Genomic DNA, 23,874 nt, shown 5'->3' with positions numbered 1-23,874 from the left:
TTAACGAGGTCAACACTTACAAAATACAGAAGTGCACAACGTAACGGCTGTGTCCTGCCATCTCTGCTCACACAACACAAAACCTACCTACAGATACTCGGGTGGCTTCACACTGCCTGTCAAGAAGTAGGAGAGACAAAGAAACCATGCAAATGGATTAGATTTTTTCATTGTGGCAAGAACTACTTCATTGTCAAGCGCATGGGCAAACAACATTTTCATTGTTTAGTTTAGAGGTTACCTTGTGCGTTTGAGGGGGTTTTGTGTCTGACTTTTACGAGCAAGTCGCACAGAAAAATGGCAGAGGCTTGGCATAACATAAATACGAAAAAAAATCCATGGATACCTTTTCTTATTCATAATTTAGACAAAGAAACATCCTAAACTAGCTAGATTATTTATATAACATAAAAAAGCAAAAGAGAGGCAAAAAGAGACAGACAAATACATACAGCCATGTACAGTGGATCTTTGACAGCTCGAAGGAATTGCTTGTGGGCTGCGGTATATAATTAAGCTCTATACATCCACAAGATGTAAAAAAAAAAAAGAAAGAAAGAAGCAGTGGAGCATTGTTCAGGCTGATCTCCTCGGGTCTTCTTGGGCTGCACAGATTGCTTGCGGCATTCCCCGGAGGCAGGACAGTGGTGCTGGACGGCCAAAGGAGAAGAGATCATGAGCAGATGGTTAAATCAAAGGGATTTATCTGTTCATATAACCCACCCAGAGTCAGTGAATCATCACCATTTCATGCAATTTCAGCTCCCAGCAGATGATGAAGAGATGCAGTTCTTGAAGAAAAAGAAAGTAATTCTTTCACTTTTGATTGAGAGAGATACTTTTGTAAGAGACCTACAACCAGGTGACGCTTATACAAGTCACCAGGCTAATTAAAAGTAGTTCTCTGTGTGCATCTCAATAGATTCTGAATTTAGTTTCTGAATTGTTTTCTTTGTCACCTCTGACAGTGATTCATTTTCATTGGTGGGGTTAGTCTGCCTGACCCAGTTGTAGGAATGCTTTGTTTCCCTTTTCTTTTCAGCAGGAGAAAATGTTGGCCTCGACTAATGCTCCCATACAATACCTCGTCTTGAAGGCTTTTCATATGGTCCTTGCTCGGGCATTATAAACACTGCATTGTTATCTGTGAGACATACCAACGTTCGGTTGCAGCAGTTTTTATCCTTTTATGATTTCAAGGTTCAACTGTGCTTGAGTCAAAAAGTGAATGTTTTTGAGCTGTAGAAAATACAGCACAATATGGAGTGACAAGCATGTAAATATACCATATATAATATATAATGTATTTAATATATACCATTACAAATACCAATGTTATATCACTGGTGATATTTCAAACTGAGCTGACTTTGATGGTGACGATGAAGAGGGCAATAATGATCGCAGTGACAGCACTGATGTCGATGAAGATTAAATGGAGACACCATAATTGTTCCACTGCCGTCCTTATATCTTTTAGCAGCAGTCCTGACTTGACAATAGAGCTGCTACAATAAATAGATTAGTTGTCAGCTATCAAATGAATCACCAACAGTTTGGATATTTGATTAATTGATTTGAGTACATTTATAAGAAGGCTGATTCCAGTAGACATTTGAGGACATCATCTTGGACTTTGGGAAACAATATTATATTATATTTTTGACATTTTATAGACCAAACAGCTAATCTCTTAATCAAAGAAAAAATTGACAGATAAATTGATACAACTTCCCGGGAAGAAATGCCGTTTTTTTTTTTTCGCCACATAAACGCCTGTAGATGGTCCGACTTCCTGGAAAAAAATTGCTGGTTGAGGACGTCTATAAAATGGCTGCAGATGGTCAGACTTCCCGTGAAACCACCCAGTTTTGGTCGCCAGTCACATTGCTGTCGAAAATCTGCCTTCCTGTGAAAAACACCCAGTTTGTCGCCACAAAAAATACCTGGAATTGGCGTGAAACATAGCTGATTTTGGCTGCCAGTAACACGGCTGGACATGCCTTTCTGTGAAAAAACACAAGTCCTTGGTCGTCACAAAAAACGCCTGGAGATGGCCCGAAAATGTGTCCACAGACTCGCACAGCGGTCGCCCTTTTGGCAGCTTTGTATCTTGTAATAACGCCACCTCCTAATGTGAAAGTCAGCTAATATGCATATAAAATTATTGTGATATGTCATGTGTGGTACAAATGTCAACCTTGGACGTATCTGTAGTTTGCAGAAACGTTAACTGCTAATATAATATCCTGGTGCCTGGGCTGATACTTGAAATTGTGGTAGCAACAGGGTGCACACATCCACCTCCAAGCCTATCAGCACCCTTCTGTCTTGGGCAGGAAAATTAGAGAACCACCGCCGAGGAGGAATCGACCACAGTAATGTTTTTCCCCTGTGGAGAGTGAAGCCAGGGCAGGTGACATATCCACCCCCATCATACACAGCACAGCACTCCATCACCTCTGTCAGCCTGAACTGTGGACTCCTTATTCCATCCAATCTAGTGCTCCTTTACCTTATCTCCACAACCAATCGGTTTGCCCCTGATCCTATCCCCTCAACCAATTTAAATTCTGGAGTCTCACTTTAACCAGACAGAGTCCTCTGCCCTTTTTATCATCCCTACCGGTCAAATTAATAGCCACTACCTTTACATGTAACATCAGAGGGATCGGCAAGGCAGGAGGGACAAAGACGTGCCTCCTAGTGCTTTGCTTTGATACCCTTATGCAAACTAGCTTAGACTGCTTGACTTTGTGTCAGCTTCAGTGTCAAAAATGCGTGTATAAAATGTATTTTTTCTCGGTAGACAAAGCTCCACGTTGTGTTCATTAAAACTTCACAACCCTCTTTCACACATGCAGGCGGTTTCACAATGCCTGGTGCTGCTCACTTGCTGAAAAATAAATTAGAATTGATAAGCAGCTGTTTGAGAATTATAAAAAGCTAGATGTTTTATTCTTCTTGCAGTGGTGTGATTATATGCCTGCCCCGTGCACATTTTGATCAGTGTTAAACTCGTTTTTTTCCCACGACTGAAAGTAAAGAGGTGTTGTTCAAGTTTTTCTGATTAAACTGTGACTAAACATGACCAAACATCTCCTTTGTTGAGAGGATGATGGCAGGGATGACTTGTTCACTTGGCATCTCAAAAGCTAACACTGCTCCTTATGTCTCACCCCCCTATTCATGTGGAATAATGGGGGCCCCCAGCAGGCAGATACGTGTAATTGCATGAGTCAGGCGCTCTAAAACAACCTCTTTTTGTCTGCCTTTGTCAGTCTGCACGTCACACTGCTGAATACAGGACAGGGCGGTCTGCCAGCTTCAACTCCAAAATCCTGTTGTTTTTTTTTTTACCCTGTGAATGTGTGTGTGTGTGGTGTGTGTGTGTGTGTGTGTGTGTGTGTGTGTGTGTGTGTGTCTCAGTAATTATGTGTGTATGTGCTCATTTCATGGCCATTTCTATTTTATTGATTTCTTTGTCTCATTATTTGTCTATTTATCTTCAGTCCATTACACCATTATTGCCACAATTGCCCTTTGGAATAAATCAAGCAGAAGGCTGTTCAGCAGGCAACCCACATACTGTACAATGAGGAATATCTCCGATACATATTGACTACATTTTTGATGGTTTAATAACACGATGAAGATAATTGTTATCGGTAATTGACCAAATAAATACAGCTCAATAGATTCAGATAGCTTCACACAGACTAGAGGCATGGTTAGATTATTTCTGCGAGCAGCAGTTTGTGTGACTTTCAATGGAGAAACAAATGAGCTCATTTGTACTTGAAAGCCTGTTTCCAATATTACAAATTACTGGAGTAAAAATAGCACTTATTCATGCGTTTATCCCTCACAGAGATGCAATATACTTTCAGAAACCTTTCCTAAGCAGCGCGCAAGTGGATGAGATGTGCAGCACATACTGTTTTCCATTTTAAATGACTTTGCATTTAATATTAATAACATGCAATCAGACACCATATAGTGGAAACAATTAGTAAGAATGTCATTAGCCACTCGCACGCAGTCTTAATATGAAATTTTGCATTGCAAATCATATCATGCACCATTACATACATATGTTTGCTATTTGCTAAACATCTTTACAGCAGATTTGTCAGTTTGTCAGAGCAGAAGTTTTATTTCTAAGCGACAATTTGAATACTGATCGATGTCCGCTTCAGGCAAAATGATTTTACAATTTTCTGGAGAGTTTTTTGTCAACCAAGTGAATTAAACAAGTAGCCTGCGCACGTGCCTCGGGGCGCCATATTTCCATACTGATCCAACACTCAACAAAGTGGGATCAGTGGTCAACATTAATCTCTCTAAAAATGGCTTGAAGTCAGTATATAATGTTATGTAATTATTTGTCTCGACTGCCAACAGGTTACAAAACATATTAATGGAGACAGCAGTACTACTCCGTTAACTCTGTTAACGAAAAAGAAAAAAAAAGATGGCCATGTGCAGCCATTAACACCTAATACAGCACCAACGCCAATTGCTCCCTCCTGTTCTCACGTCCCTCTCCCCCCCGACTAATACATTGCATGCCACCATCACACCATAACCCTCAACCAGTCATCCCTCACATCGAGGACAGGTCTGACAGAAGTGCCGTGCAGTTGGGAAAATGACGGTCCCTCGGCTGAAATAAAAAACATTTCTCTGTTGTTGCTTATAAATAATTAACGTGACAGAATTTCTCACCTATTTTTTTCTTCTTGTTTCTCTCTCGTTTTTGTGGGGGGCATAATTAAAATCTCAGGAGCTCCCTGACTGTGCTGGGGATTAATCTCCCATGGCACATCTCCATCTGCAGCCTGGATCATCAGCACATCCCTCTCTGCATTAGCCCCCAGCTGTGCAACTGTCTGCCCAGCCCAGGCCTAGCACGCCGTATAGGGGGGACACTTGGGAAGGAAGTGGCAGAAAAGAGAGAGAGAGGGAGAGAGAGAAAGAGAGGAGAGGGGGGGTTGAATAGCAGCGATAAATCTTAATATTTCACATCAATTTTATTTTGCAGAGCTGATTTGAGCCTCATTTTCGCTCAAATGGCCTTCTCCACTGAGATCTGATTGATACTAATAGCTTCCACAGCGGTTACATTTAGGGAGGGTCGGAGTCTTTCTTTATTGGTGCAGACAGTTGTAAGTGCAGCACCAAGGAAGATTGTAAATTTGGCTCTCTTTCACATAATGTGACTCTTGAGGGTGGTTAGGTTGATAGCTTGTGAAACACTACCGTCATCCATCTACACTTGCCCCGTGGATGTTCAATACTAATGAGATGAGTAAATTCTTAAATCTCATAAACAGACACAAAATTTTGTCACTTTTTCTGGGGAAGGCAAAACCTTGTTTTTGATGCTTTATATTTGACAGAAATGATTTTAATGTTTCAAATGCATGAAAAAGTAGTAATTTTTCCAGTCTGCAGGAGGTTTAATGGCACAATAATGTGAGACAATAACAGATGGTTGAGTGTAGGTGTAGGCTGTATATACCTGGTCTCATCAATCTGCATACCAATTTTAGACTGAACACCACTTTGAAATTGCGTGCAGTGTACTGTATACGCCAAAGACCTAATTTGCGTGCAGATGTTACCCCAGTCCTTCTCATTAACATCTGTGGAGAGCAGATCCATAGTCAGGTGAAGGGCTTGAGACTAACGGCTAACAATAGAAAATATGTTTGGGATGAATAGAAAGCTTTCTCGGGCATTTTTATCGCTCTTTATATTACGTCACTGACATTTTTTATGCTTGTTATTGGGATGCACCTCCTTCACACTGAACTTGGAGGATTGTCATATCAACTGCATGTAAAATTGGACTGCACTTAATAGCCGTGTTATTTGTAGGTAGATTGAAGCAACTACTAATGTCTAAGTCTGGACTAAGTGCTAGGGATGTTAATGATTAATGATTAATCGATTAAACACTGTTAAGAATTTAACCGATTTAAATATATATATTAATCAACAGTCATAGTTGGGCACAAATACATCATAATCAATGTCAATGTAGGTTGGATTTTTATTGAGCCAGTGTTATTAAGTTTATCAATCAAGTAACTTGTTTATTTTATCTGTTCCTCTAACTCTTAATGTAGCCTGCTCTGATTTAACATCAAACATAGATCATGTCAGGGTTAAAACAATGTTCTACTGGTAAGAACGTCCAACATATTTCATATATTATTAATGATTATCGATAAACAATTGTTAAAGCATCCGATTATCAATTCAAGTAATTACTACAAATTTGCATCCCTGTAACAGCAGCAATGCACTGTAACAGCAGTCAGTCACAGAGGCCCATGGGTTTATAACTCACCCAGTCTTTGGATTGGAAACGGTCCCACCTACGAAATAGCCAAGCATTTGGCCACCTCATATTCCAGGCGATTTAACGGACCCTGAGCTCCAGCATGCAAGATATGGTTGATCCAATTTAGGCCATGCTCAATCAACCTAATTCTACAGGGGACACAGAGGCTGGGTACTGCAGTGTATGCAAGAAGGGATTGCTCAACAAAGCAGCTTTTAAAGGTCATGTTTTTGCTGCCTCCGTGCCCACCAGATCCTTATAGAGGGCACCCTTTGCGAGCAGTGTATGTAAATTCATCACAAACCTCCAACTCAACAGTGATTTATGCTGTGAACCTGAGGGAACTCGCTTTTGACACAGAATGGGAGTGTAAAATGCATCGTGGCGTCTCTAAGGTCCTGTTTGTGAAATCTGCGCTCAAAGAAGTTGAAACGTCTGTTAAAATTGCACCGACATTACAGCTATCTGACCTGCAAACTCTCGTTTCACCGTTCACTCGTTTTTCCTCCGGTTAGCAGACACACAGTAATTACTCGCTTACGCTGTAAATTTTCACAAATGTATGCGCATGTGCACGTCAACACGTTTTTTTTCCTACTCCTTTTGAATTTCCCCATCTTTCTCACGGGGAGCACAGTGTCATGCTTTTGCATCTGCCATACAAGGAGACAATTATGCTATCAGCATGGGATCTCCGCTTGACATCGCATGTCCTGATGATATAATGAAATAAAAGAGGTTTCACACACATTCCCCCACTGTGTCCTTGACGTGCGGAAATGTCTACTTTGCAATTTCTGTAATTTGGATGAGAGGTATATTTTCAAACATACCATGGTGTTGAATGTTCTCTGTGGGGGATAGGCAACCCCGTCCTCCATTTCAACGGGTGTCTCTGTGAAGAGAAGGAGAGAATATTCCAATGGGGTATTTCACATTGTGAGAGTCGCCTTTGGGTTTTCCTGAATACTAGTTAAAGCTCCATTAGGACATATTTTTTTGTATTAAGATTGAATCAGAAGAATCTCTGTAATGTGAGAGGAATACTAGAACTGGTGAGCCCACAGAAGAAGGATAATTACTGTGCAAACTCAGAGTTTTGGTCATAAATCCTATTGGTAATAATAAAAATGTAGTGAAAGTTTGGGTCAGTGCAGACAAAAATAGGAAAACAGGAGTAGAGATCGAAGGTGGACATCAAAATCTTTCCACAAACTGGCCATTTTAAACATTCATCACTGTTTACCTATCAATGTATGTGCACACAGATGTCTGCTTTCTGTTCTACCTCCAGATATGTGGTTTGTACACTAGTATGTCTGGGACTCTTATTGAGAAAGGTAAAAACGGAAGGAGTCTGCCTTTAATTCGCTGCAAATTACACGCGAGCGGAATAAACAACTCGCTGCTCTGGTTCAGACAACGGATCCTTACCCTCAAAGTAAAATGCGCAATTCGTAATCCTCGGCTACAATGTTTTACTTTCCCAAAAGAAAACAGGTGCAACAGATCACAACACATCCTGACGTCCAGTCGTGTTAACGTCCCTGTCTCTGCTCCGCTCTGTGTCTGTGTGGACACAGAGAGGAGAGGAGGATGGCCTTAGAAAGCGCCACTGTAAATGACGGCAAAATGCGGTAAAGACTCTCAAACTGACCTGTAAATGAAACAAGTGCACATATTTTTAGGTAACCAATATAAACTATTTTGTTTTTACTTTTTTTTCGGTTCGACTAGACTGTTATGCTGAAAACCGGCTGAAACGACATTTTAAATAATGAAAATGATGGTCAGAGGACAAATTGTAATAAACCAGAATTCTTCTTCGGCAACTACCTGCAGCTCTTGTCAGCAGGTAACACATTGTTTTGGCTCAGTGTTCCACATGACCGTACATGTAACTGACTTACATGTTTAATAAAAATCAGTTTAATTTGGAGCTTAATGGATTGGTTGGGATCTGCAGAAAATTAATTTGCAGCAATTCTGATAATTGATTAAGGAATTTATCTAGCGAAACTGCCTATCGCTCTGTGCTTCCAGCCTGTCCAATGTGAGGATTTGCTGCTAGTCTTCTCTGCGGTATATCCTTGTAAACTGTATCTCGGAGAAAGCAAGCAATTTGGAGACTTGACCCTGGGGTACAGCAAGTAGTGAATACATTGCGTAATTGAAAAAATAATGAATAGAATCATTAGTTTAAGCCCTAGTTTATTTACAGACACAGCCTCATATCTTTCCCCGAATATCTTCTATTATATAAATCGGAATACAATGTTTGGGTAAAAGCAAATCTTACTAAGTGATACAACATGGAGGAAAGGTCGACATGGAAACTCTGATCGTCAGCGATGAGGGGAATTTTATCGGCTGTTGGAAGTCATCAAGTCTAACATGCAAACTTTTACAGCAGTCAGGAATGCTTGTTGTAAATGCTCAACACACTGCAATAAAATGTGCCAAGCAGTGCTTGATGCTGGGGTTTAAAACAGGCTTGTTATAATGAGATCTCCCACCAACAAACAGATGTGGCGAACCAGCATTCTGTGAAGTTAACATCTGTGGATAATTGGATGGTGTAGCTATTGTGGAAAACACGTTGTGGGCCCCTGTTTCTCAGTGAGAAGTCATTATCAGTGTTTATGTTAATAGCTTTGCCTTACCGGGGTTGCATGTGTTCTTGGACTGAGGGGAGTTTTGGCTGGCTGCTTGTGCTTTCCACTTCTTGGTCATGGCAGCATTGCTACTCAGATTTTCAAGCCGTGAATATCTGAACAATCTGTTGTGAATTTCTAAACTTAGCGCTGCAGTCTACAGAGACCAAGACTCCCTCACTTGTTGATTTGGCACTCGCGACCTGTCGGTTAACTTCGCATTAATCTTGCCGGTCGCCTGCCAGTGTGAAAGAAACTCATTTTCAGATTTTATAAATAAACCTGTGCCAACGATGTGCTCTTAGGAAAAAAACAACAACATTTTGGTACAGATGTTTGTGCCTTAACGTACAGAACGTATTTTAGAAAATCATAATCTAACAATATAATAAGAATTTCATGAAGCGCTTGGATTTGAAGGTTTCTTCTGCTACATTAAACATGGATGATTTGGTCGGATGTGGTGTTCATTTCATGTTGGATGCCCGCAGATGCCCTGCTTCTGTTTAGTATTCTCTGACAACTGTTGAATAATTTGAAACCTACTCTGAATGAAGATGGTCTCTTTGTGTCGATGTGTGTGTGTCGCTGGCCGGGGCCGTGCTCGCTTGCAATTTGATCACATTTGATATTCACACTCGGTCTCAAGGCAAATTCAATACATCATTTATACATTTCAGAAAATGAGCATATCCAAGGACAAGACATTGGATGGTTAATGCATCATGATGGGCAATTGAAAATGTTTGTGTTTTCTGAGCTCTGAAAGAAGGTTATTTAACGTCTCAAGCAATGAAAACGATTTTGAAGTGAGGAAGGATGCAATAGGCTGTCATTTGTTTGTAGTGTCCTCCTCTACACACACAGCTCACTCCTCCAGTCAGTCAGCTTCTCATAAATAAATTGCAAGTACGAAGCATGCAGACAGGTTGGGCCGGTTCATTTACTACTTGACTAAAATGTTCAAGATGTGATCGACTGTAAGTGATTTGAACTTGGTATGTTGACAGGTGCCTGATATGCCTCCAGCATCTCAGCAACCCTGTGACCACAAGCGCCCCTTGGGAGCTTCATGCATTATGCTTCTAGCATTTACAGAGAAAGAGATATTAAAAAACATCCAGTCGGTAGCAGCTCTGCTTTGTTGTGGAGAAGAGAAGTCAGAGGAGAGCGGAGAGAGCCGTTCAAGCTAAATGCAGGCCGCAAGTAAATAGCAGACAGCTTAATACGAGAGTGATGTTCAGAGGAGCTTTGTAGAACATAAACTAGAATAGGGAAATACAAGATTGTTATCCTGCTACATGCTCACAACAGTATTGAAGCCTTTGTGCCACTTCTTTCAGTCAGCCTGATGTTGTGTGCGTGATTTCTTATAAGGAACGGGAAATGCCGTAGCTTTAGCAATTAAAGGTGCATAAGAATTAGTGGAATTGTATTCATACTCCAACGAAGAGGGGCAGCATATCACCAGAGTTACTGCTAACTGCTGCAAACTTTGTTCTTTTTAAACATCCATGGCTGTAGCTACTGTTAGCTCGTTAGCTCAATTAGCCATGCAGCTAGCTAGACTAATTGGGGAGCGTTGGCGTTTACACCACTAGCAAAGGAGCTTCGGACCGTTGGGAGGAAGAGGTTTTCAGGCCTGGGGCTAGCTGGTTAGCATGCTAACTTCAGGAGATACTGTATGTCTTCAACACAAAACATAGATGTTATCAAAACTGTAATTTCGTCACAGTCTGTTGATATTTTTAATTAATTTTTGAATGTTTTGAACTAAAATATTTACACATTGCCCCTTTAACCTAATGTTTATCACATTGTTTACAAACAAAATGCCAATTTAAGATAGGATATTTCTGAAAATCAGTGTACAACAACCTGTAACCTCGTCCACGTGTTTGTGGCTGTTTTTGTGGTCATTTTTCTGTCACTATTCTACAATGTAGAATTCTGAATGTAGCTCACTGGCTAGTATCCGCTCTTATTGGTCAACTGTTTCTCCAAACAGACAAAACGGTTATCGATGCCCACAAGATCTTACCTTGTGAGGCAGCTGGATTTGAGAAATGGCATGATCGTCTCATCTCGCAGGTCCATATTGTGTGTACTATGAGGAACTACTGGCAGCTGTTTGAAAACAACAATGGCTGCTCCTGAAGAGGTAAGTGAAGATGTTGCTATAGCATCAGTTATATCAAAACTGAAGAGGATTTTTTTCATTGACAGAAGAGCAAAGAATGGCACTGAAGGCTTTTCTCGATGGAAAATATGTTTTTGCTCCTCTGGCTTCAGCAAAGAGTTTGATTTATCAATGTGTCTCCACTGGTTGCGCTCTCCTGCTACATCATATGGTTCATTGAGCTGATCGGTTGAAGTTAGCACGTGATAAAGGGTGATCTATGAAGTATTTTTTGAAGTTGCCTGCTGTTTTCCAAACAGTGTCTAAGGGCGACTTCCCAAATAGTTCTGTGTAACAATCCATTTGGATTATCAGGTTACACAACACCGTACCTGCTGTCCAAACCGGAGGTGTAGGAGATGATTCAGCAATGTTGATCCCGGCTGTGTCTATTCAGCATCATTTGACGAAGTGGATCTTTCCATGGATAATATGCACTGTCATGCAAATGGCATAATTTAAACATGGGTCCAAAACCTTGCCAGTGACTTTGATTTACTCACATGGTCTGCACAGCCCTCAATCTCAAGCCAATAGAGAACCTTTGCAGCACCTTGCAAAATCAATGCCTGGAAAAATCTGACTGTTTTGTACACATATTTCAATTCGTGCTGCCCACCAAAGCAACTGGCCGGTCAAATAGAATTGAGAGCAAGAGTTCTCGACCTTTTAAAAGAGGAGCTTCATCACAGCCAGTATACATGAGTGCGTATAATACTCTCGGCTCTAGCCGTATGATTGATTTAATATGGTGCAGTGTTAAAAGAGGCAAGCCTTTAAACACAACGGGAAGCACGCTTGGAAATATATGGTGGCAAATTCATGGATTCATGAGAAAATAATGCAAAGGCCATGCAAAGAAATAACCTCAAAACACTTGAGTTTCCAACAGCTAGCGTGTTTTCAAAGGAAACGACTCAAAAGTAATTCAGTTGCACATCAGTGTCACAAGTGACAAACCATGAGAAAGATCTATGAAAAGACATCGTGCTCGTGTCACTATTCATTAGTGTGCAGCACATCATCGACATGCTCGGGTTCAGGGGATAAGAATGTGCTTTCGACCAGGTTTCAGCGAACACTTTTTACCCGATTGACATCCTTTTTAATATTTTTTTCAGTATACGTGATATTGAGTTGCCCTGGCAGGTTCAGGCACGTGGCAAGATAACAAATTGATCATGAATTAATAAGGTCACTTCTAATCAAACAGTCCAATGCCTAAGTCTGAATGTATTAGCGGGATCAGACAACATGAGTTCAGAATGAAAGGGGTTAGCGAAGCAGAGGAATGAATACCAGAGAGACAGGTCAGGAGGTCAAAGTTTAAGGCGGAGAAAGACCAGATATGCTGGTTTGCAATTCAATACATTCCTCTCTGAGTGTTTACTCAAATAAATCAATCTGTTGGGTTCTTAAAGCACACATACTTATCTATACCTGTCCAGGTAGATATTCATAGATTTATTTATAGAGAGAGCAGTCTACAGAGAGTCTGTCTGAGAGCCTTTAAAACCCTTACAGTCTGAATTGCAATTGATGTTAAGACATACCACTGTGTTTTCATTAAAGTTTGAAATGAATTAAGTTTCCACCTGCAGTGACATCCAAGAAGCTCTTCCTATTTTCTAAACAGGCGAATTGTTTATCCATCTCAATATGACAGATATTGATTGAAGTAGCTGAAAAAGTGTTTTGTACAGGCAATGGAGTGCCATGGCATGTAATTATCTCCCACTGTCTTCTGCTGATAAGAAAAAAAAAACTGCCGTGCCTAAAAAATGTTAATCCGGGTATTAGACAAGTGGGAAGATGCATGTCTCAGTGCAGGCTGGGAATTAGTTTTCAAACGCTTTCATTAGAGCCCTGTGATTGAAATAACTTCTTTGGCTGAGAAAGTTTTGCAAGGCTTTCTCTTTGCTTTAATAGCAAATGACCGGGCAGTGTTTGTACTGTAACTGCCTACTGGATGTAAATTGTTCTGACTGCAAATGGAGAGTATGACTTTTTTATATATATATATAAATGGGCCGTGCTTGGTAATTGCTAACTTTGGAATATCTGAGAAAATGCGCTGTTATCTGTGAAAGCTTTTAAACCACTGTCTAAAGGCAGAATTTAATGGTCAAATGGAACTGGAAGCACTAATCCACGGCTTGTAATTTTTCAAAATAAAGCCATTATATCGCTTTTGTGCTGCATTATCACTGCCCATCGTTTTACAGTAATTTGAAGAATCTGAATGAGGCAGCACAAAGTGCTTCTCCTAACAAAGAAATAAAACACTGACTAACCTAAAGCAAGCGCTCACAATGCTGGAATTTAATCCTATTCATCATTGGCGAGAATTCTGTAATGTCCCCCTAAAGTCATATAAAGAACATTATTATATGACCAACGTAGACCAGGGTGGGAATGTCAACCTGAGGTAATATAGGGAACTTTGAACTGCAGCACTTTCATAACCAAAAGAGAACATTTTATGATCGTCCCCACTGTTCTGTAAAGGTTGGAGACACTCTTAGAGAACTTTTAGGGAACAGGTCCCCACAACATCCCCTCCTTCATGGGATTTTTGCTGACTCCCATGTTAAACGTTAGTCAAGATAGAGCTTTGATGTTCAAGCTAAAATCAAGATGTCTTTTTTAAAGTCCAATAATGCAGTGACACAGCAAAATCACAAAATATTTGGTTCTGATAGCTTGGTGACTTCTCTCAGGGCTAGATAGTAATCGCTGTAACTCTCAAGCTCACCGCTAACACACTAGCTAGTAGGAAATATGGTAACACTAGTCAGTTACAGAGCTTCTTTCAGTTTTATCTGTACTGATCTGTTTACTCCGCCTTGCATTTTGTTCCCAGGATTGTACGTCATTAAATCGAGGAAGGCAAAAAGCTTTCCAATCTAGTTAGCAAGCTAATAAGCTTGGTTGCGAACAGGAAGTAACTTCAGTTGATCCAAAACACACACAGTACATATATTACATACATACATACATCAACGTTTTTTTTTTTACAAACATAATAGTTTATTTTCTGACAGTGGAGGGTTAAATAAAAATGGACGGTGCAGCACAGCTAATAAGCAATGCTAGTTTCCTCTATTTTTTCTATGGCCAAAGAATGCACTGATTTAATTTAAAAAGCATTAACTTAACTTCTCTTAAATGCCGATGTGATTGACATCCCTGTTTAATCCCTTTATTGGTTCTAATGTGGCTATGTGGTCACATAATTATTTGCCCTACTAATCCAACACTGCTGTTGAAGTAGCACGGTACTTTCACACAGTACTTTGATGTGTGTTCCAGCGAGCTGGCCAGTGCTCGAGCAAATACCAGTCTACGTGGTCAGGAGTTGACCTACTAACCCAGCAGTGAAGCTCTGACCCTGGACTCCCTCTCTGGACAGCACCTCGGGCCCCTATTGAACTTGTTAACAGCCTTCCCATGTCTCTGGGCCAGGCAGCGGTGATTTATTCTCTGTGCCCTCACAACAAGGAGCACCGCAGGGTTGAAAGATGATTGTTCTCCTGAACAGGGGAATAAACCGTGGTATGATGGTGTCAGGAACCCCAGCTGGAGCCAGGAGCAAACGCTATCACAGACACAAAGGAGGGAGTTGACCTTTAATCAAAGCTAAGCTATACATACTGCTGCAGTCCAACGAAAATCACCCTATTTTGGTGATTTTGATTTAATGATTGTACTTTTTTTATATATATGTTCCTCTATGGGACAGTATGCAAGTAGGACATTCCATTAAATCCATAAGACATATTGAATGGTGAACAATCCACTTAAAACCTGCATACCTCTGTAAGAATGTCTTACAGTAATTATATTTCCTGGCAGGCAAGTTTATGTGTTTATCGCCTTTCAAACCAAGGTTAATTTAAAGTGCTTTATGTAAGGCGTATAAATGATTAAAAACATTTGAGGCGCATTAAATAACCGAAAAAAAAAAAATACAGCCACCTGAATATGCCTGATTTTTTTTTTCATCAAGATCCGTTCTTTCTTATAATTATATCATTAAAATGTTGATTTATGAATTTATTAAGAGAAGGTAATTTAATTTGTCTTAATATGTCCAAATATTTCTTAGTTATTTGTTGATGTTTACCTGCAGACCTTGAGAAAGTAAGGACAATGATGAAAAACGTTTATTTAGGAAAGTGAGAAAAAAACATCCAAAATCTTTTCCTTTATCCAGATCAGCACCAAAAGTAAATAGGGTCTATTCTGGGCCGAGACCCATCCTCCATCCAAGCAGGGATGCAGGAAGCCAGGGGTCAGACAGCAAACTTGAACACCAATACACTACAGTAAGGAGAGAAATTCCCCAGACTCCATAATAAAATCGCTCAATTTTGCAAGTTGTTGATTTAGAAGATCCAAAATAATTTTACTGTTGCCTCCTTCATAGATTATGGGATGTCCTCTGTACACAGTTGCTGATTTGGCCTGAGGGATACTGGGAAAACTTTTCTTTTCCTCGTCATAGCAAAGCACAGAAGAACATCAATACCAAACTCCGTGACAGCAAATTTCAGACATCCCAATGAATGTTTTTTGTTTCTCATTATTTCTTCTCTCCAACCATAAAACCATCTTAACAAGAACAAGAGTTATAAAGTGAAAGAACAATGGTGCAATAAAAAAAAACCTTAAAGAGGACAAGAACTCACGAGGAGCAGCGAGGTACTAAATAACAGCATACCAAAAGCAAGAATAAAGACTAGTTGAGGATGAAGAGCTATAATCTAATGCTGACTTTAACTTAGACTTAGACAATTTTATACCCCCAGCAGTGCCATCATGTCTCACTGCGGTAAGCTTCAGTGTCTCCTAAATCATGTCCACCCACGCACACTACATCAGCTCACCCACGCCCACCACCCACTGACGAATCTGTCACGGCTGCTATCAATGGCGGTCCCTTTACTCTGGTGGATGAGCAGGAGTGTGCGCGTTTTCAAGCGTGTGTGTGTGCGATTGTGTTAGCGAGAGAGAAAGAGAGGCACAGAGCACGTGTATGTATTTATCTCGTGTGCATAAGAGAGGCAGAAAGAGGCAGTAAATCTGTGTTAGCCTGACATGATGAATCCTCTTCACTGTTTTGAGTGCTTGAACATAATCTCATTTTCTATATACAGGCCATTTAGTGAAAATTAAAAGAGTAAGGACTAACTTAAGGAAGCATACTCGTACTGGTGTACAGTCAGTTTTTCCGTTGTCTTCTTTTTGAAGAATCTGAAGAGCCTGTTGGGGTACCACGAGCCGCTGTACACTTACTGGAGATGAAGGGGATGAAGTCATTATCTATTGATGTCTCTTTTAAATGCTTCTGTCCTACTGATGTGTACTCAACCCACACTATCTCCCCACCAACCCTCCACTATACCACCACTCCTCTCTATCTCTTCCTTATTTGACTTAATGCTGATAAATTAGCCCCTTCTTACCCCTCGCGCTTCTCATTCTGAGTGGCCCCGGCTGGATTTACTGGTGCATACTTCACAGTGTCTGGCTCCTTCCTTTTCATTGTGGAGTCAGTCACAAGGACGAAAAAAGGTTCTGGTGGTGCAGTCTTAGCGAAGGTCATTCACTGTCGACACTAACTTGACAAGAACGTCTCAGCGAAAGGGGATCATTTAAGCTCGCAGACACAAAGGCGGCACCTTTTACTTGCTCACACCCAAAAATGCATATTTCAGCTTCTATTTTTATGTTCTGTCTGCAGGAAAACGCTCTAAAATGTTAAAAGGAATAAATACTGGAGCTGTTTATTGCATTTAGAGCAACACCAGGGCCGCTAATTTTTACCTAGGAGACTCAAACTCTTTAAAGCATTGCCATTGATGTAAATGAACACCATTATTCTCCCAATGGTTTTCCAGAACATTGCTATAATTACCGTAATTATATACTGTAAAAAGCAAATTTGCTGAACAACAGGAGCAATATCTCCACTGCCACACTGTTTAGTGTACGCTTGCACATTTTTCTTCACACGCACTAACTCTTTCTGCAAACTTCTCATTCTTATTCCCCTGGAGAGCTTTTTCTGTGGCTCTCCACACTTTTTTTTTTTAAAGGAGGGAAAGGAGGGGTGGGGGTGGGGGTGTTGGAAGGAGAAACGGGAAAAAGAAAGAGCCGTCTGCTACCGTGAGAGAGATGTCGAGCTTAACTGATATTGCCTGGCTGCTGTGTGTGCGACGCTGGGATGCCATATCTGGGTCAGGCCTCCCAGCCTGGTTCAGGCGGCATCATGCGGGATTCTACAGGGAGTACTCTTTAGCTTCAACATGGGCGAGAAAGAGATGGATTTTGAGAATATCTGGTTTCGCAGGTGTGGCACGGTTGATCAAACTGTCCCTGGTAAGACAGCTGAGCAGAGATTCATCAACAGCACAGTGGGTCTAAAACATTCACAGACCAGCTGGTACACTCTCACAGCTCTGACGCCACGGAATTGCACTTGAGATCTTACCACTTGTGCCTGCCTGTGTCTGTCTGTGTGTGTTTTTTTTTTTTTTACCCTGACACAAACCTGCAGTGGAAAGTAATGTTAAAAGGCAGCAGTGTATACCCTTTACCCACTCCATCGAGCCATGCTCTTCTGTTATCCCAGGCCTCTGGGGTGCAGGCCTGTTGATGTACATAGTTTAATCAAACTGGCAGGGCAGCCTGCGCTGACAGGGTGTGTTATTTGAGCCATGGCTCTCTGTGGCCGGCCGTCCCACTCCCTGCTTTCCTTAACATGGGAGTTAGTGATCGGTGCTACAGAAAGCGACTGTTTCTTGTTTTGCGGTGCATCAATCTACAGCTAAAACACTACTCCAGTAAGACTCTGACGGTCTTCAATTAATTATCACTTGATTATTTATTCTGGTTCTTCACATTTCCAAATACAACTTTCACACTGGACAAAAAAAACCCACTAACACCACTGACATATGGCTTATGTTTTCAGTGGGAAAGGGTACGGTTGGCATTCGTTCCTGGGTCAGATGACTCCTCAGCAGTCACGGGTAGTTATCTACGCCAGCTTAGATCAGCTTTGATAGAAACATGACACCAAGGTGGACACACTAATTTTCAGCCCCTTTTCTGGTGCAATGCAATAATGCTCGGTGAACTAAAATTGCTGAATTTTGAGTCACATTCCCAACTCATACACATACTGTCCTGTTTTTCTGGTGCGTATTGAACGTGAAACATGAGAGGAAAAAAAAAAAAAAAGAAAGGCAAACTCATCTACTGGCTTACACGGAGATAAACAAAACAATCATTTTGGACATAAGATTATTATTTCACATCCATAATGATGTTTTTAAGGAAAAGTTTTATCTGGCACCCTTTCTACAAGCTCTGTAGATGTATTATTTTTATGAAATTATTTGTCTGAATAAACATGTTATCAATAAGATCTTTTAATTATCTGTAAAAAAATATATATATGTGTGGCTTCTTCTGGGCATCAGACATGTAGTTGTAGGTATTATTTTACTATTGTATATCATTGAGAATCTATTGACCCTCCAGCGTCTTGTGCGTTCCAATGGAAACATTTTATGGAGTGTACGGTTGGGCGTCCTAGTTGCTGTACTTGGTGCGGGCGCCTGCATAGTTGGGAGTGGAAACGTGGGAGATAGCGTGAGCCTCTCATGTGTTAGGCACTCCTGGTGAAGCTCATCGCCAGCAGGTGAAAGGAGACGGCTGGCAACACCCATGCGTTACGGAGGTGACACGTGTCTGCCAGTAGCTTGGCCCCGACAGCAGTGACAACCACTTCAGCGCACGGGAGACTGGTGGTGACACAGTGGGTGAAAACTGGGATTAACAAGAGAAAGAATTTTTAAACGACTACGTTCGATACCTGCGGTTTGAGTAAATGCTCGAGCCTTTCATGCTTTGTTCACTAATTGCAGCACTCTGCGTTTGATCTTGTTGAACATGAAAGAACACCCTAACAAAAAAATACCTGAGAATGTGGAAGAATACTGCTCTTTGTCTTTAGATTGAAGGAACGTGTATGTGGGAAACTTTTTCTTTTAAATTGTGTAGCCTTGAAATATATAGTGCATTTGAATCTGCTGTCTATGGTATGCCAAAAATGCTCTTAGTTGAGAGCTGGTCTGTTTGTGCTTGTGGATCTTCCCTCTACACAATAAAAAGGATGCTGTTGTGCCTCACAGTTGCCTCACACAGTGAAATGTATGTTGTGTACGTCAGTCTGTTTTCCACATCCACAATTGCAAATAATTCAGAAGTGGCACTTTGATAATATAAAATATGAAAATACTGATGCCATTCACTAAGGTGGCACGATATGGTCTCAAAATCATATTGCAATTATTTTTTAAAGATATTGCTGTGCTGCTGTGCCAAACAAACACACGAGATGTGTATCTCAGAGCATCTCTGCAGCGCTGTAGTACTTCATTATAATGTTGTTTGTCACATTTAACCTTTATCAAATATTGCGCAGAGCCATATTACAGTTAATTCATTTTGCAGCCCTGTATACATTAGTTGAACCATTAAGACCGTCTTTGTAATTGAAAGTAATTGTGATTTTTAATAACGTTTTAAGAGAGCCCAGAACTTGCAGGCTCTTCGCTTCTAACCTGCCTGTTTGTGCCTGCAGGTCAGAGGAGTTTGTGTTGAAATCATGATGCAAGAACTTTCAGTTGTTGCACTGTAATAAGAAAAAAGACAGAAAAAAAAGATTCTAGGTTGAAACATTATCACCACCTCTTTTTCATTTCTTTTTGGAAAATAAAAACAATCTCATCTGTTTGATTTTTCTGTTTGTGCTGCAGCCTAATTGGTATTTGTGGGTATTTTTATGTGGCTACTCATTTCAGCTGCTCTGCAGAGGTGCCCTCCTTTTTGGGATCACACTGATGTCGGTTCTGGAGCTCTGGTAGATGAGCTTTCTATTTTAAGCAATCACTGTTGTGCAGTTCTCTGGTCTCTGATGAACAGCTTTAGCTGGTCAGACTATAAGATCAGTTATGAGATTTAAGCTAGTTTTTAACTAGTTTCTTCCTGTTTATATTGTGAGTCACAAGCCCCAATCAGTGAAGCCCCATACAGAGAGGAGCACAATAATTCCAAGCAGAGTCATGGCTGGTGGGCTGAGGACAAAAGGCGAAACTCAGATCTGCCCGCCCACCATGGTCACCCTGCCTGGATAGCCTCTGGATGCTGGTAAATGGGCATGGGTATCGTTATCCCCATAGTGAGTCAGTCTAATAAGCTTTGCAAGTGAGTAGGCAGCAGTCAGGCCATCTCTGCAGGATCTCACTTCTTTGACACTACAATCCAGTACATTGTATCTGTGATGGGGACACTGACAGTACAGTGTCATCTGAAGGTCTCTTTAGTGTCAACTGTGAGAGATTATAAAAGGCGAACAATAAAAGCAGGTGAGACCTTCAGACACACACAAGTGGAGCCTAAAGCTGTAAAAGGGAGGAAAACATTCAAAGGTTTTACATCATTAAGTCAAATAAAGATCTTTTAATCGAACCAGAAGGATCAAACATCAAGAGATTTTATCCAATATTTCGGAGGATGATACACTGGAATCAATCCCTCAAAACTAAATCACAAAATAATTAGTGTCTCCTTATCGCAATCTCCCCTGCTCCTTTCCGTCTCTTTTTCTCTCCCTCCACATGTACAAAAATGCACACATGCTTGCATGCTTGCTCATCCCCGTTCTCCAGGACTAATTACTTTAAATGAAAAAAGCTCTCCTTAGGGGCACCAATTTCACCCAGTGTCTGATGAGCAGAAATTACATGTCTAATGGAATGGAATAGTTGTGCAAATTGAAGAAATGAAACACACTTTTTTTTTTTTTAAATCTTGATGCTACCTTAAATTAGATTTTAATTTGGACCACACTCGCACATAATGGAGTGCAGTAAGCCCTCTTTGGCACCTCTCCTAATTGCCTGTGGCTTTCTTATTCCGCAGGTCGCCTGCAGTATCCATTATCAACTCCACTGACCGCCATTTTAAGCAAGATTCTTTTTGCCGCAGGAATGTGATGTCAAGACACCAACAGTAACCGTAATGGCTGAACCGCTCTTTGTGTCCAAACCCTGTGTAGAAATGAAACTTCGGCTACAACTGTTGAAGAATCAGCCTTCGTGCCCTGTTGCTCTGCCTTCTGAAGAACAGCCTGCCGACCAGGCAGAGATGCCTTGCATAGCAGAAATAATCTCTGCCTCTGGACAAACAACTCACCAACCAGGGACAATAATGGTAGAGATATGGCCCTGGACCTAGTTGACTAACCTGCTCCAGGTAGTATAGCTCTGCTTTTTTGTAAAAATGACCTGCCAACCACAGCCTTAATGCCCTGCCTCTGGCTAAACCATCAGCCAACTGATCTTCACTCTGTTCTCCCTGGCGATTTGCCACAGGCGGGCCAAGATTTCTGCCCCACGCAGGGTGATTCTGCCCGTTCACCTGGCCGCTTTAACAAAGATGGGGCGATATTTCTGCCATGCAAAGAATAATAATTGATGGGCAGGTAGTTTTTGCCAGAGGCGGGTTTTCTGACCTGCTAAGCAGGGTGAATATTCTAGCATGAAGAATTTTGAGTCGGGTTTATGTTTCTAGTACAACCTGATAACAATGCTGTAGACACATTGTGACAAGATTCAAGGTTCAAGGTGATTTATTTGTCATTACAACACGGCTGGATAACAAAGTGAAAGTTTGCAAACTCCTGCGTGCAACACAAACACAACTACAGATATTTAAATACATAAATGGAAAAACATGCAGTGCATTTTTTAAATTGTGTATCATATTAAATGTTCAACATCTAGGAATCACTTTCTATCAACTCTGACTGCGTGCTAGCCCCGAGCATCAATGAAAGAAAAACAAAATGACTAAGAGGCATTGATTATTTTAATTACTTTATGTAAACCACAGCTGAATTACAAAAATATTGAAGTCATAATCCTCGCAAGACGGGATATTTTGAGGAGAGCAAAACTGACACACATGTTGTTAATGATGAACCTTATTCATGAAATCTGTTTTTCATACCCAGTCTGTCTAGGGAAAAATGTGTAAGTGTAGGTTTGTATTAATTTTTCCATTTTGTTTCATAGGATTATTGTTTATCAGTATGTTCGTTGTCCCTTGTGCTCAAGTCAAACCACGACTCCACCCCATGCATGCTATCTCACCTACAGTCCGCAGGAGGCACATGTTGCTCACCTTCAGTGCCTCATGACTCACTAGTTAAGCAGCAAACAGCGCCCCTGCTGTGCAGAGAAAAAACACAGTCGCATAAGATCGTTTGTTGTCGATAACTACCAGCAGCGCTGCATACAAACACAAAGCCGCTTGCTCGTTCGTGGGAGGAGTGTCTTAAGCTGAGGAATGTTATCTTTGCCTCCTCCATCTGAGCCCATCTGGACATACAGCGTGTCCGAGTTTCAACCAAGAGTGAGAGAAAAGACAAACTGCAGCTGCCAGAGTTAAAAATAAACAGAAACTGTACTTACGGGAAGAGAGCTGGAGAGAGCTGAAGAGAGGGCTTCAAGAGGTCAACCTAATGGTCCGGAGGTCACTGCACTGTGTGTGTGTGTGTGTGTGTGTCTGAGAGAGAGAAAGAGAAAGAGAGACAGAGGGAGGGAGATTTGGAAAGTCCCAGAGAATACGAGAACATTACAATCACAAAACACAACTGAAACTATGAGAGTGAAAAGAAAAAAAGAAACAATACAAACATGTTAAAATTCACGCTCTCCAACATCAAACTCATAACATTACTCCAGTTTAAGTTATATTGTTTGTGTGTCTAAAAAAATGGTGAAAGGAGAGCTTCCTGAAAACAGCATTCACTCATTTATTCATTTGTTTTTATCTCTTTATCACTATTCAAGATTATGCAGGACCAGTCCCGGCTTACCAGCTAAGATTCGGCGATAAATGAGAAACGTTTTTATCGAGTCTTATTAGGATTCTGCTGCAGCCCACTATGTGCTGATGTAAAACTAACAAAATAAAAAGCTTTCATATCGTACATGAGGGGTGTTCTGGCAGCTGTCAAGATACTCCTCTGATAATGTAAGCCGAGGGAGACGTGTTGAAAGAATTGCAGTAAGCATAGTAACTTTTCACCAGCGCCCTGCTCTTTGACTGCAGCCAAGGCGTTCACAGCGGCTGAGTCACCGTCCCAAAGTCCCCGTGCTCGCTATCTTTACCTATCGCAGCTTAAGAAACCTCCGGTACTGTATGTGTGTCGGATACAGTATGTCATGGATAACTTACAGTCTACAATTTTGAAGGCAGTCGTGTTTTTCATCGTGCTTTGTACTCAGTACGCTGGATGTTAGAGTCAACTATAACTGTGAGGTGTGAAGTGTTGCCTTCGAGCCCCTTTAAGGGTGGAGGTGACCATTGCAGGAACCTTTAAATGTATATAAAACGGTAATAAAATGTCTTGGATGTGGATGTAAACATGCTGAAATTTAACCTGACAGTCGTCACTTTAACCTCATGTCATGTTCATTTTGAAAAATTGTATGTGGAGGGCCAAAACTGTGACTTAATGGTAGGCATGGTCTAAAAGCATACACCTTTTGTATTGTATTGTCTTGGATTGGATTGTTATGATGCTAAATGGCCCAACTCAGATCCTA

The 23,874-nt window shown here is 40.9% G+C and overlaps 1 long non-coding RNA gene across 1 annotated transcript; it reads right to left on the bottom strand.

Annotated features, from left to right (window-relative positions):
* Positions 1-335: 335 nt before the first annotated feature.
* Positions 336-22,793, bottom strand: LOC141017339 (uncharacterized). The gene is made up of 4 exons (XR_012180642.1): positions 22,735-22,793; positions 7,186-7,247; positions 4,729-4,931; positions 336-650 (listed from the first exon to the last, which is right to left on the bottom strand). It is a non-coding gene; the product is annotated as an uncharacterized lncRNA (long non-coding RNA).
* Positions 22,794-23,874: the final 1,081 nt, after the last annotated feature.

This window comes from Pagrus major, chromosome 21 (genome assembly GCF_040436345.1).
Source record: "Pagrus major chromosome 21, Pma_NU_1.0".
NCBI lineage: Eukaryota > Metazoa > Chordata > Actinopteri > Spariformes > Sparidae > Pagrus > Pagrus major.
This window is presented reverse-complemented; position numbering and strand designations above follow the sequence as displayed.